Source organism: Dreissena polymorpha, unplaced genomic scaffold, assembly GCF_020536995.1.
Source record: "Dreissena polymorpha isolate Duluth1 unplaced genomic scaffold, UMN_Dpol_1.0 chrUn039, whole genome shotgun sequence".
In the NCBI taxonomy this organism is placed as follows: Eukaryota; Metazoa; Mollusca; class Bivalvia; order Myida; family Dreissenidae; genus Dreissena; species Dreissena polymorpha.
Window position 1 is genome coordinate 106,676 of NW_026273353.1, and position 13,325 is coordinate 120,000.

Here is a 13,325-nt window from a genome sequence, read left to right on the forward strand (position 1 = left end):
TCTAATGATTGATTACTGCAACATTTCAAAATGTACACACGCGTCTACCTAATTGATAATGGAGCCAATCGTGTATCTGGTTTCAATATGATATCACAGTATCATCAGGGATGATAAGTCATTATTATGATCCTCGTTTGGTACAAACTGGGCTAAATGCCTCTGCGTACAGTGCCGTCTCATATTTATATGTGCAGTCTGTTATCAGGGACGACGATTCCCGCATTGTCTGGACTTAAGGAGATACTTCGTTTAAATATAATTTCAATAAAACGGAACGTGTCGTCCCTTTTGGCTCATATATATTTATACAATCGAAGACATGTAAATATCGACAATTTTTTTTAGAAAATAATAATGAATAAACTTTGTTCTAATAAACATATCTGGATGCATGCGCGTAAAATGTCTTACCTACTTAGTCAGTGCAGACGACACTTTCCGCATATGTCTTACCTACTTAGTCAGTGCAGACGACACTTTCCGCATACACTGGATTTTCGTTAAGAAGAGACCTCCTTAAAACTAAAAAATCCAAAATTTAATAATATATGTGACCAAAGCTGGGAAAATCAGTCTTGTGTTCAAAAAATCACATTTTGACTTTTTGGCAATTTTGGATTCTCTGAACATTGTAGTTCACAAAAATGATATAGATTTTTTATTTATCACATTCAAAACTAATTTTATGACCTTCCAAAGTGACCAACCCTACATTTTACCGTCACTAAAAGTTATCATTTAATACAAAAAAACAACGAAGATTTTCAAACAACAAGCACATTGTTTTATTAAAACAATAATCTTTCCTTTAGTCAAATACATAATTATAGTGCAATAAACTGACAACAGCATTATGGACATTTAAAATGTACCATTTGTGTTGCTATGGTAACCAATCTACATGTTAATAATCACCAGAGCACACAATCACGCCTTTTATAAATCTATGAATTGTATTTTCAATCAAGTGTTTGTTTAAAGGCAAACACAACATTAATTCCACTGTTTTGTAACTAGTTAAATGATAACAATCAATAATGTGTGTGTTCCATGAACAATTTCCTTTTTTTATTCAGTTACATGTGTATTTAAGTATAATGTAACCTAAACACAACAGAATGGAAAAACACAGCATTAAAAAGTGTTGGTTGAAAGTACACTTGGATACTAAATGTTTCAGTAAATGAAATAATCATTATTTATCATTATTTCTGATAGAGAAAAAAAGATAATAAACAATAACTTAAACATAAAAATTGTTTGTTTTTGTTACTATGGAAACAATGTAGCAAACAAACAAAAATATAGGATTTTCATTGTAAAACATAAATAAATACAATATTCACACTGATTTTTTTCCAGTTTTTCTGATAGGCAGTCTGTGTCCATAAGGTGAAAACAATTGCATGGTTAGATCTACATGTACATGGAAAAAATGATTTTTGTTTTTTAATATGAGATATAAAAAACTTGAAAACAAGCTTGTGCAATTAGAACAACAAAAGTTTGCATTGAACATTTCAAAACCTGTATCAACTGACACATTCAGCAATCGTATACATGTTTTAGCTTTTCTAGGAATAGAGGATTTTTTGCATTGTGGGAAAATATATCACCCAATACCTTGGCCAAAATAAACACTGATACATGATGTATGTAATTGTTGTGGCACCATCAGAGAAGATCAGATGCGCATCTTAATGCATCTTCTTTTTGGGGGGGCACAGTCTGTTTTTTGTTGCTCACCAGTAGCGCGTTTCGGACATGTCAAGTTTTTGGTTCATCTATGCGACAGAATTCACGTTAGTTTTCGAATAAATACCACTGATGGTCCAGATCGAGCCCTTTCGCAAACATTTCTTATGGCAGGTTGTCACAGCTCACATTAACATTCACTTTCGAGACCTTCCTGAGAGTGATTCTGACTACTGGTGAGTCACTAAATTCCCTGCATTCCACAACACCGGGATGCTCCGCTGACACATGGAAATTGATGAAATTTGGTGACATTCTTTATGTGGTGAAACAATGTCGTTGGGTAATCCTTCCTGTCTTAGATAACAACAGGATTGCAAGAGTCTCCCCCAAGCTGGGGGATGTTGTGGCCCGTCCTTGACGATAACCCCACAGACGCAGCGACATAAGACAACATTTCTGCATTGAAGTTTCTGTATCAAGATTACCATTTAATTAAGAAACAATTGCAAAATATAGTTTTCCTATTATCAAATTATTATTTTGTTGTTGTTGTTGTAATAGAAAACTACAAAGTTTTAAGGATGATTTTGCATTGGATTTTGTTTGCCATATCAAGAATTTCATACCAATAAAACAGCTGAAACTATTAAAATGAATATTTATTTTCCTGTTACAAGACATAAAGTACCTACACACTATTTTTAATTAATTTATGTTTTATTATTTTTATATTTTATTACATGGCAGAACTATACAACTCTATAGACCTATGAAAATGCAAACACGGTTTATCAAGAAGGATCATGCAGGTCACATACACCATACTGTGATAAGGAATTTACCTCCACTTTGACTTCCAGATGCCAAAGTGCCAATCTGGTGTAAACTTTGTATGTCTTATCAACATAAAGCTTAGTGTGATGATTCTGTGTAAACCTGAAATGTTAAAAAATAATTATTAAAAAAGGTCAGGCTACAATTTAGAATATGTATTTTGTAGTAATTGACTGACTCAAAAATGTTGACTCATTTCAATATATTATTTTAAGAGAATTTTCCTTTTGGGATTGATACCAGAGTAATTTTTTTTTAAACATATTTACTACATATCAACATGCTTTACCATTTTGCAATTGCATTACTGCAAACAAATATTTTTAACAACAGGTTTAGCTAAATTAATTTCTCAATATTAAAAAAATCTATCAGAAACACAATAACTAAGGGCTTGTTATTACCTACAAGAACTCTCCACAGAAGGTACCAGATGACTATGTTGTTTTTATTTTGGCCGCAACAGTTGTCACACTGAAAGTGAGAATGCTGTTCGCCAAGACCGTAACTTCCCAACCTGTAGAATATCAAATTATTGGTTATTTATCTACATAACACTTTTTTTATAATAATAATTATTAATTAAATTTGTGCTTAAACATTTTTTAAAAGTCAACCTTATATTTGTTTAAATTTGTTTATCAGCTTCTGCCACATGAAGTTCAGACTTTTCAGTAAACGCAGTATCTGATGTGTTTTTTGACAGCTTCTACATCAATATCAATATCAGACTCATCATGGTTTGACTCAAGGTCACTTTCATCACAGGAGTTTGAAATTCTATCAATATAGCTAATCTAATGGCTAAATAAAAAATAAGTATACCCCTATAGAGTATAAAGACTAGTCTTATACTATATAGGGGTATATTTTTTTTATTTAGCCATCAGATTAGCTATATTGATAGAATTTCAAACTCCTGTGCTTTCATAATCATCTACCACATAAAACAAATCTTAAGTAGCGGGGTGAGAAGTTTCAAAATAAAGTTCATTTACATTCGAAAAATCATTTAAATTTAAAAACGAAGTGTCCTGATCTTGTGAAATTTCACATGGAATAGTGTTGGTGTTGAAACATGATATTTTAAAGTCAAATTTAAATCTTCCACCATTTCATGTAAACAATTCAGTTGCTATCGTACAGTTTACTTCCGGGTCAAACTTGCGAGTCGCGAAAATTAATCACAAAGCCAAAATACACATATATCTTTCACTTACCTATTTTAAGCATGTGGAAATATCATTTCCGAACCTTCTTCGATTGAAGACATCCATTAGTACACGATGTCATTTTGATTTACAGCGTTTAATAGCCATTGAAAATGAACACTACGAGACAGGTTGCGCTACCTGTGAACTGCTCAAACGAAACAGTGTCTTTCAAGGGGAATAATTTGAATTAAATAAGCGGATTACAAACCACCAATTGTGCCAGTGTTTAAAAAACATATTCATGCTATATTGTGGAAATTTTCAAAGCATGTCATAAATTATAAGCCGAGAAATTGTACGAAAAAGACGAAATATCCAGCGCATTTTCGTACAAGATTTTTATCTCGCGATTTCCCGACATAAACGTCAGCGTACACAAGACTGATTTTCGCTGACGACGTCACATATATTGTTTATCCTTAGGCAGTAACACACTAATTTAATTTATTTTCGGACTGCAAGGGCTCGTCTGGATTGCTACTTTACAAACAATCATAACGCCAAGAATTCCCAGAACGCAGATCTAATATTTAACAACATTTAACACTCAAATGTTATGCCATATGTTATGTGGGGAACTCAATATCCACAGGTCAAAAACTGCGACACCACAAACCATGCAGTGAAATGTCTTGAAAACACGAATAGTCCAGTAAAATGCGGTGACACCGCACACGTCCAGTTTAATGTTGTGACACCACAGACGACAGGTCCTATGCTGTGACACAAAAACAGTTCAGTCAAATGGTATGACACTACAAACCTTTTAATCAAATGTCGTTACATCATAAAACGTTCAGTCAAATGTCGTGACACCGAAAACCATCCAGTCAAATGTCGTGACACAAAAAAAATTCTCGTGACACTACAAACTGTTAAGTCAAATGTCGTGATACCACAAACGGTTCAAACAAATGTCGTGACACTTCAAACCGTTCAGACAAAGGTCATGACACTACACACCGGCCAGTCAAATGTTATGACACTACAAAACGTTAAGTCAAACTTCACGACACTACAAACCGTTCAGTAAAATGTCATGACACCACAGACCGTCCAGTCAAATCTCGTGACACCACAAACCATTCAGTCAAAGGTCGTGACACTACAAACTGACCAGTTTTATGTTTTGACACTACAAAACGTTCAATCAAATTTCGCAACACCACAAACCATCCTTGTTACAACACAAACGATTTACACAATATTGATATTAAAAGTGTTATTAATACTTAGGTAATATTAACTAGTATAATAAAAACATGTGTGATTGTTTTATTATTTTACAAAATATCTTAATCGGTTGCAACGACTTAGATATTACGACGGGTTTTTATCATCTGGCATTCAAATAACGAAGTTCAACGGTATAACCTTCATAGCCAGATATCAAGATCACAGCGTGCGACTTGAAGACGGAGCACTTCTTGTGCGAGCTTCAGGCGAGCTCTTATCCATCGGACGTTGATAAGTGTCCGAACGACTTCCGGTGGCAGCGAAGGGGCGGCCCTTTTGATGCCCTGAACTTTCTCGTCCACACCACTGGTCTGACTTCCGGTTTTTTAGTTTTGTTAAATAGTTACTTTATTTAAAAAAAAGAACTCATCGGAATTTTATTAGAACAAATATTTTACATTCCCTTTTATCGTTGCAAAATGAAGAGAAACATGTGTTTTTTCACAATTTAATTGCACACAAATTTAATCTTCAACACAAATGCATGAACACAATTATCAAATGTATCTGTTTCCTCAAAAAAGTGGGTGCATTTATAAACAATTAAATATTTGTAATAATACGAGCATTTTCTGGGAGAAAAACAGTTTTGATACTTACGCACTATTATAAATTGTCATCGTTTTGTATTATTAGAAACATTTTCATGGAGAAAAAGTCAATGTTTCTTCATGAAACATATTCTTCTAAATAATACGCACTATTAGAAATTGACATCATTGTTCGTAATATTACGCACATTTTCAGGAAGACACAGTCAGTTTTTTTGGATTAAAATCAACATTTTTGAGACTTCGTAATATTACGCACTATTATTAATTGTCATACTTGTTCGTAATATTACGAACATTGACAGGGAGAAAAAGTCATTTTGTTTGCTTTACAAATCAACATTTTTTTAAACTTAAATAACACTAATATACACATTGTAAATTTAGGTATATTTTCAAATGCCTTCAAAGGATTCATTAACACCAAAATAATGCGCATGTTTAACATTTTCCAATAGTTCTGAAATTAATGAACTATTTCCAATTGTTCCAATACTGTTAATGTATATTAACTCTGAACAATTGTATGAAATACTTTATACGGATTCTTAACACAAAAATTCGTTTTTTATCAAAATGTACAACCAAATTAAATCTATTCAACTATATTCATGTAATTCATCAAATGAATCAAAATCAGTGTAAAAACAAAAAATTGGACATTTTTAAGAACTTTTCTTTTAAAGAATCAATGATATGTTTTATAATACGGTTTATTATAAGCTCACGTTTATATTACATGCATCGATATCATACGATAAAAAGGATTTGATATCCGGAATATGTTTTGGCCTCATTTGTGCACGTGGTAGCATATATGTGCGCACCTGTATGTCGTATAGATCAAGTACTGACGCGCGCACTTACAAGACTGACATTTCCGGAAGCACTTACTATGACACTTTATAAATCGCTAATAGTTGTTATTTTGAACTCACCTGTCTGGGTTTTTTTCCGATATATGAACGCGCGCGGTAGGTACAAACAAACGCTGACTAGCATATTTTAAAAGAGAGTGAATCAATAATGTATCTTATCGCTGAATAGTAAACACCACTTTTGCTCAAGCGTTCATTATAGTTGATAAAAATACCATGATTTAATCATCTTTAGATGAGCTGTAACACGATATAATGCTACATTTACATGTGAACAGCTTCGGTCACGTAACTCTGTCATTGCATACACCGTGCGTAGGCCTGAGCGTACAGTTTTATTGGAAGATTGTCAACGAAACTACCAAGACATTTAGGCTATCGTATATACATTATAATATGCAAATATTTATAAAATCATTCAGACAAGCTCCAAAAAATAAAGACCTTACTATCCTCAGTCCATTCATTCGTAGTACTAGAACTAATATATCGCTCCATATCAGTTGGATATTTATATGTCTATTGATATAGCTCAAGTGTGATGATTTTCTTTAATCTTATCTGAAAAGAAAAGACAATTATTCGCTAAAGACTAAGACCTTAAGATAAGAAGGCACATCACTAACGATCTTTATCATACGTTACTTGTATTTGCTATATCTATAAAGCATGCCGAAAAAACAAGAACATCATCATGAATAATGTTTTGCAGAAGAAATATTGCATATGTCAAGCCGTTTGCATATGTTTGGTATATAAGTCTTTTCTCATGTCGTTAACGGATGTTTGCTACTGGACCCATTCGTATAGGCGGCTGTATATCTGAACGGTTTATTTATACTATAAGCCTGTATGAAACTTCTGACATACATGTATATCAGTGTGAGATTTGATATGCGTAATTATTAGTAATGATAGTTATAATAGTTATTGTAATAACAACAAAATACTTGAATTTTTGCATTTCCTTAAAAAAACACTACTGTCGTTTAAATACTTATTATTCATTATTGAATGGGAAGCACATCGGATATCGACGTCACTGGTCATTACTGTACGCGCTAAAAAAACCGGAAAAAACCCACAGCGCGCGAGTTCCGAATTAAATATATGGTTCAAACGCTTACATGCTCACGTGAAGATGAACTATTCCGGATGTCACACTCATGTGCACTTGTTATTCAGACAAACATGCGATATGGAAACTTTCTGCGCGGTCTGTTTAGTATATCTTTACAAAATATATCACAATGTCGTAGAGATAAATTTAACAAGTCCGCACATTCACATCTCTTCGAAAAAATGCCGTAAAATAAAACATTGATTTTGAAGTATATAAATCATATTTTACACGATTAATTTCCGAGTATGCTGTTTATTTAAGTGATATTTAATATGATTCATACCCGTTCACAATTCATATTGAAAACTTAACTAGGTTAATGTGCTTTAAAAAAAGTATAAATTGTTCTATCATTTCGTTATATTCGTGAATGAAACATCTACATTTTAAATAATTGTGTGACTTCATAAGCATATTTTTTTCCTCGTATATTACTTAACTTAATGCACGATAACGTGAGGCAACACTGCTCTGAGAGAGAAACGCAGAAGTATATGTACGTGAGCCGCTTTCTGGGAAAACGGGGCTAAATGCATGTGTCTTAAGTGTCATCCAATATAGGACTGCACAGGCCTATCAGTGAAGACACTTCAATCTTAAGTGTCATCCAATATAGGACTGCACAGGCTTATCAGTGAAGACACTTCAAACGTTTCTGCATAATGATCTCATTTTGTCATCTATTACTTAACTGAAGCAACGATAACGTGTAGCAACACTGCCCAGCGAGAGAAGCGCAGAAGAATATGTATATAAGCCGCACTCTGGGAAAACAAGGCTTAATGCATGTGGCTTTAGTGCCATCCAATATACGGACTGCGTGGCCTTATCTGGGAAGACACTGCGCAATTCATGTGCCTTAAAAAAGTGCCATCCAATATACGGTATGTGCAGGCTTATCAGGGAAGACACTGCACTGTATTTTTAAGTGAAACCGTCGTGACATAAATATTATGATGATACTGCTGCTGCTGCTGCTGCTGCTGATGATGATGATGATGCTGCTGATGATGATAGTGTGAAGTCCCTAATATATTTAATTTATATTTAAAACAATCGCATTCAGTTACAAAATGTACGTTGTTGCGTGTTTTTTTCAGTTTGTTTCAGCCCGAAATCCTGGCAAGTTACTAGTGACGTGTTGCCCGTGTGCAGTGGGCGAGTAGATTTAGGATCGGGTAACTCGATTTGAAAAGTTGGTAGTCCGTGGGAAATTAGCTTTTTAAAAGACCTTCAAATGGTTATCCCGCAGTTGATCCGTTACATTTAAAAAGCACAAATATTCAAGCTCATAAAAGGGCACAATTCATAGGGTCATGGTAGCAATTTCTTTATATGTTCAGATCGGGAAAATGATAATTGTGTGACTAGTGTTCAATATTTTGACTTCTGGAGAGATATATGGTATTCACATATTCACACATACCCTTGTAAACAAACTAAGTCACTACGAGCCAATATGTACAAAATTGCCATTAACTGTACTGTAAGTGAACTCACTTTGGAGTTTGACTCGAGACTTTTACGGATGTTCATGATACACAAGTTCGAACGTACATGTACACTCAATAAGTCACTACGAGCTGTTGTGTACGAAATGGCCTAATACTTGTTATGTACGTCACGGGAAATTCACGTCAACGTACTTCCGATTTTACTCGAGACTGTAACGGATTGTCACGATATACACATTCGAACCAACAGGCAAGTGTTTATATGCTTTTAGTCAGTACGAGCTGGTGTGTGCACAATGGCCTTACACTTGTAATATACGTCAGGAAATCCATATCAACGTACTTTCGATTTCACTCTAGAATTCAACGGATTGTAACGATATACATATTCGATCGAGCAAGTAAGTGAAGTTGTTAACTATTTACATTATACAATTTATTATACAATTTTGAATCATCCATGCTTAATTTTTTGCTGAATCATGATTGTTAATATTTGAAGTTATATTAGCATGTATTTTGACCGTGTTCATGTTAAGGTTGTAAAATGTAATTATTAGGTTGCATTGTCAACGTTGAGGTATACACGGATACTTTTCAAAAAAAGACAAATTAATTGATATATTTTTAATGAAACATCATTAAATAAGGAGTGTTGTGGCAGTATAGTGAGTTGTATTCCAATAATATATTATTTTTTAAATAATGTTTGTCTACATTTTCTACATACAAATACTATTCGAAAAAATAATTAAAACAAATGTTCGCAGGCATGTTTAATTTTATTCGCAATCATGCAGCATGCAATTCCGAATTTAAACTTATAAATTTCTCATCGTGTCAATACTACTCTACTTGCTGAACAAGTGAAAACTTACAACGTTTCGGTAGTGTCTAAGCTTACATAAAACATATTATATTAAATCAAACCAACTTCGTTGATATAAGGCATAACATCATATACATATCAACGTATCAAGTGTTCATTAATTATATACGACCGATTAAACCGATCACTAATCTTACTTTTTCAGTTAAATAATTGAGCTTTACCTTTTTTTAATAAATTATTCTTGACATTCATCTTGAATGTATTGCCATCTATGTCCACATCATAGAATAAGACACAAATCTATAAGTCACTTCACTATTGTAAGAATACAAAAAAACAACTCCACCACCCATTCCTTTCAGCTGACCTCATGTGAAATAAGTTAAGATGGTGAAAATACATTACATAAATGTTTATGGAATTATAACAGCTTACAAAAAAGTAAACCATTAACATAACATAACGACTATATCTACAACGACATGACTTAAAATCCCTTTTAGTGTGTCCTAAATAAGTATTCATCCTTTTTTATGACGTATTGTCTTTTTATAAAATTAATTGTAATTAAGATGTTTTTAAGTTGTTATGTTTTCGGCTCTCCTTATCGTTTCTCTTACTAAAACACCTTTTGCATGTATGCACACGTTTAACGTTACTCTAACCAGTGTTTTTGACAACAAGTCAGTGAGCATGAATAAGAGCAATCAACTTGCCTATTGGTTACTTGTTTTTAGCTTCCCTGACCACAACATTCTCAGAGGCAACATCTATTTCCCATTCTTCATGAACATCGATCAGAACTTTTTCCTAATTATAACTCGAACGAGTTCGAACATAAATTACGTAAGTACAAAAACGTGTGATTCGGTAAACGGAAAAAAAACACATTGTGAACACTCTGCATGTCAACGTGTGTAACAATTTTCATAAAACTTGCTCAGAACGTTTGTCCCGAATATATATCGGCCGAGTTCGTAAATTGTTCAGGTGAATTGAAAATGAGGCGGGACAATTTGTATTGTATAGCGAACGCTCTAGATGTTACATTTATAACCAAATTTGCACGATAATTTCCAAGAACGAATGTCACAATGATATCATGGCCGATTTCAAAATGTTTGAAAAACATGGCTGCCATGCGGTAGGAAAGTTTTTCTTAAATTGCTTTTCTGTAACCATGTGCACACTTAAGAGGGCACATTTATTGCCAAAAAAATATATCTCGACCAATTTCGAAACTGGGTTGTATCGGGCAAACACTTCGTGAATAGGTCAAATCAACAAAAGCGTGTTAACAATCCATATTCCACATTTATCGACCAAACAACTTGGTCAGAACATAACACTTTGTCCATATTATGTCTCCGGCGAATTCAAATATGGGTTACGAAGATCTACATCTACGTCACTACGTCAAATCAAGCAAAAGCTTGTGGACTCTCTAGAGGACACTTTCATTGTCCTATCTTAAAACAAACACTTATTAAGAACCTTTTGTGTAATGATATCTTAGACGAATTCTATACGTACTCAATTGTTGTAAAACAAAACGTCACTAGGTCAAATTAAAGAAAAAGCTTGTGAACGCTCTAAAACACATTAATATCGATCAAGCTTTATGAAACGCTATGTGCACATCAGTCACCGTCAACAGTTTGGGAACACTTTAGGTGGCACATTGTTTGTTCAATCATCCTGAAACATGCTCCGAATATTTATTTCTAATTATATCTTGCACGAGTTTAAAATGCAAAAGTTTATTAAAACAGTTCAATTCATTCAGGTTGCAGGGAAGCGACCTGAGGCGATGGGCCTCTTTTTATCATTTAGATTTTAAAAGTCCCGAATAGTACAATAATAATGAAGTATTCAACTTCGTTTCTCTAAAATAGCTCAATATTTAAAAAACATATTATATATCATATTAAATATAAAAGGTGCCATTATTATCCTCGCTCATGTGTGTGTCGGTAAATCAGGAACGTTCTTTCTTTAATAGCAAATTCAATGAACATGGTAGATATTTTGAAACAATTAACTAACCATGACGGATTCAGCAACAGTACTTACAAAATACGATGGCTTAGATATTCATCACACACACAACTTCCGCTGCAGAAGTGTTACCACTTGTCTAGGATATAATGTTGTTTTAACGTTTATTAAAGGGATCTTTTCACGCTTTGGTAAATTGACCAAATTTCAAAAAGTTGTTTCAGATTCGTAAGTTTTCGTTTTAGTTATGATATTTGTGAGGAAACAGTAATACTGAACATTAACCATGCTCTAATATAGCCATTATATGCATCTTTTGACGATTTTAAAACCTAAAAATTATAAAGCGTTGCAACGCGAAACGATTGAATAATTTGGAGAGTTCTGTTTTTGTCGTTAAATTTTGTGAAACTACGAAGATTGCTTATATAAGGTATAAAATACGTCCTGATGTGTATTCGGCGGAATAGCTCAGTAGGCTAAAGCGTTTTTACTTTAGGACTCTGGCAGGACTCCAGTGGTCACTGGTTCGAAACCTGCTCCGGGCAATGTTCTTTTCCTTTTTTTATTTTTTTTCTTGATTTTTTACTGGAGCTTTTACGATCCAATGTTTACATTTATCAATATAAAGCATTTAATGAATAAGTTAAAAAAAAATGCCAAAATCTGTGAAAAGGCCCCTTTAAATTCGGCGCGTATTTATCAGTTTCCAATCAATAATGTACTATCTTAAATAGCTTTAAGCGAACGGAAACAATACATTGCATATTTAGTGTTTTCGAACAAATCAACACATGTTTTCTATTTATTATACGACTGTTGTATGTTCATGTTAAGATTATTTTGCTTTTGTTAGACTATCGTCTATTAAATATATAGACTGTTGTATATTTATGTCCAGACTGTTGTCTATTGAATGTTCAGAATGTTGTCTACTTATGTTAAAACTGGTGTCTCTTTATGTTCATACCGTTGTATATTGTTTGTTCTTTCATTAAAATTGATGTTCAAAGCCAATATCATAATTTTTTAAAAATCATTAAGGTTTAAAAACTCATGTCTTTAATTCCATTGAAGAATATCTGACATTAAAGTTATGAAATAATTTGAAAAACTATGTATCTTGAAACACCCCGCTTTAAATAGAATAAAGCTAGGAAAAGCCGTGATTTTGCACCGATAGTTTAAACAAATGTTGGGTATACTTAACCTTCCCGCAACAATCCCAGCCGCGGCCCCTATATTTATATTGATTGGAATTTACAAAACATATGTAGCAAAATTTGCTAAACGTTTACCTTATTTTTCACAAATAACATCTACAATTAACATGTTTCGAACCAACAACAACATATATGTGATACAATTTTCTAAATAAAAATTAATGACGAACGTTTTATAAAAATATGTCATAATGTCCAACATATGTGGGTGACCGAACATATAAGAATTGATGAAACTGTTGGAAAGCATTGACAAATACATGTACATTTAATGTTAAAGT

The 13,325-nt window shown here is 33.2% G+C and overlaps 1 protein-coding gene and 1 long non-coding RNA gene across 2 annotated transcripts in view; one reads left to right on the top strand and one right to left on the bottom strand.

The window, feature by feature from the left end:
• Window positions 1-1,464: 1,464 nt before the first annotated feature.
• LOC127863800 (uncharacterized) lies at window positions 1,465-4,028 on the bottom strand. The gene is made up of 4 exons (XR_008041187.1): window positions 3,756-4,028; window positions 2,940-3,052; window positions 2,544-2,637; window positions 1,465-2,171 (listed from the first exon to the last, which is right to left on the bottom strand). It is a non-coding gene; the product is annotated as an uncharacterized LOC127863800 (long non-coding RNA).
• Window positions 4,029-9,265: 5,237 nt separating this feature from the next.
• Window positions 9,266-13,325, top strand: part of LOC127863799 (uncharacterized) — a 22,949-nt gene continuing 18,889 nt past the window's right edge. Inside the window, exon 1 of the mRNA XM_052403458.1 lies at window positions 9,266-9,392. The gene's annotated coding sequence lies outside the window, so the exon portion shown is untranslated. The remainder of the gene's footprint in view (window positions 9,393-13,325) is intronic.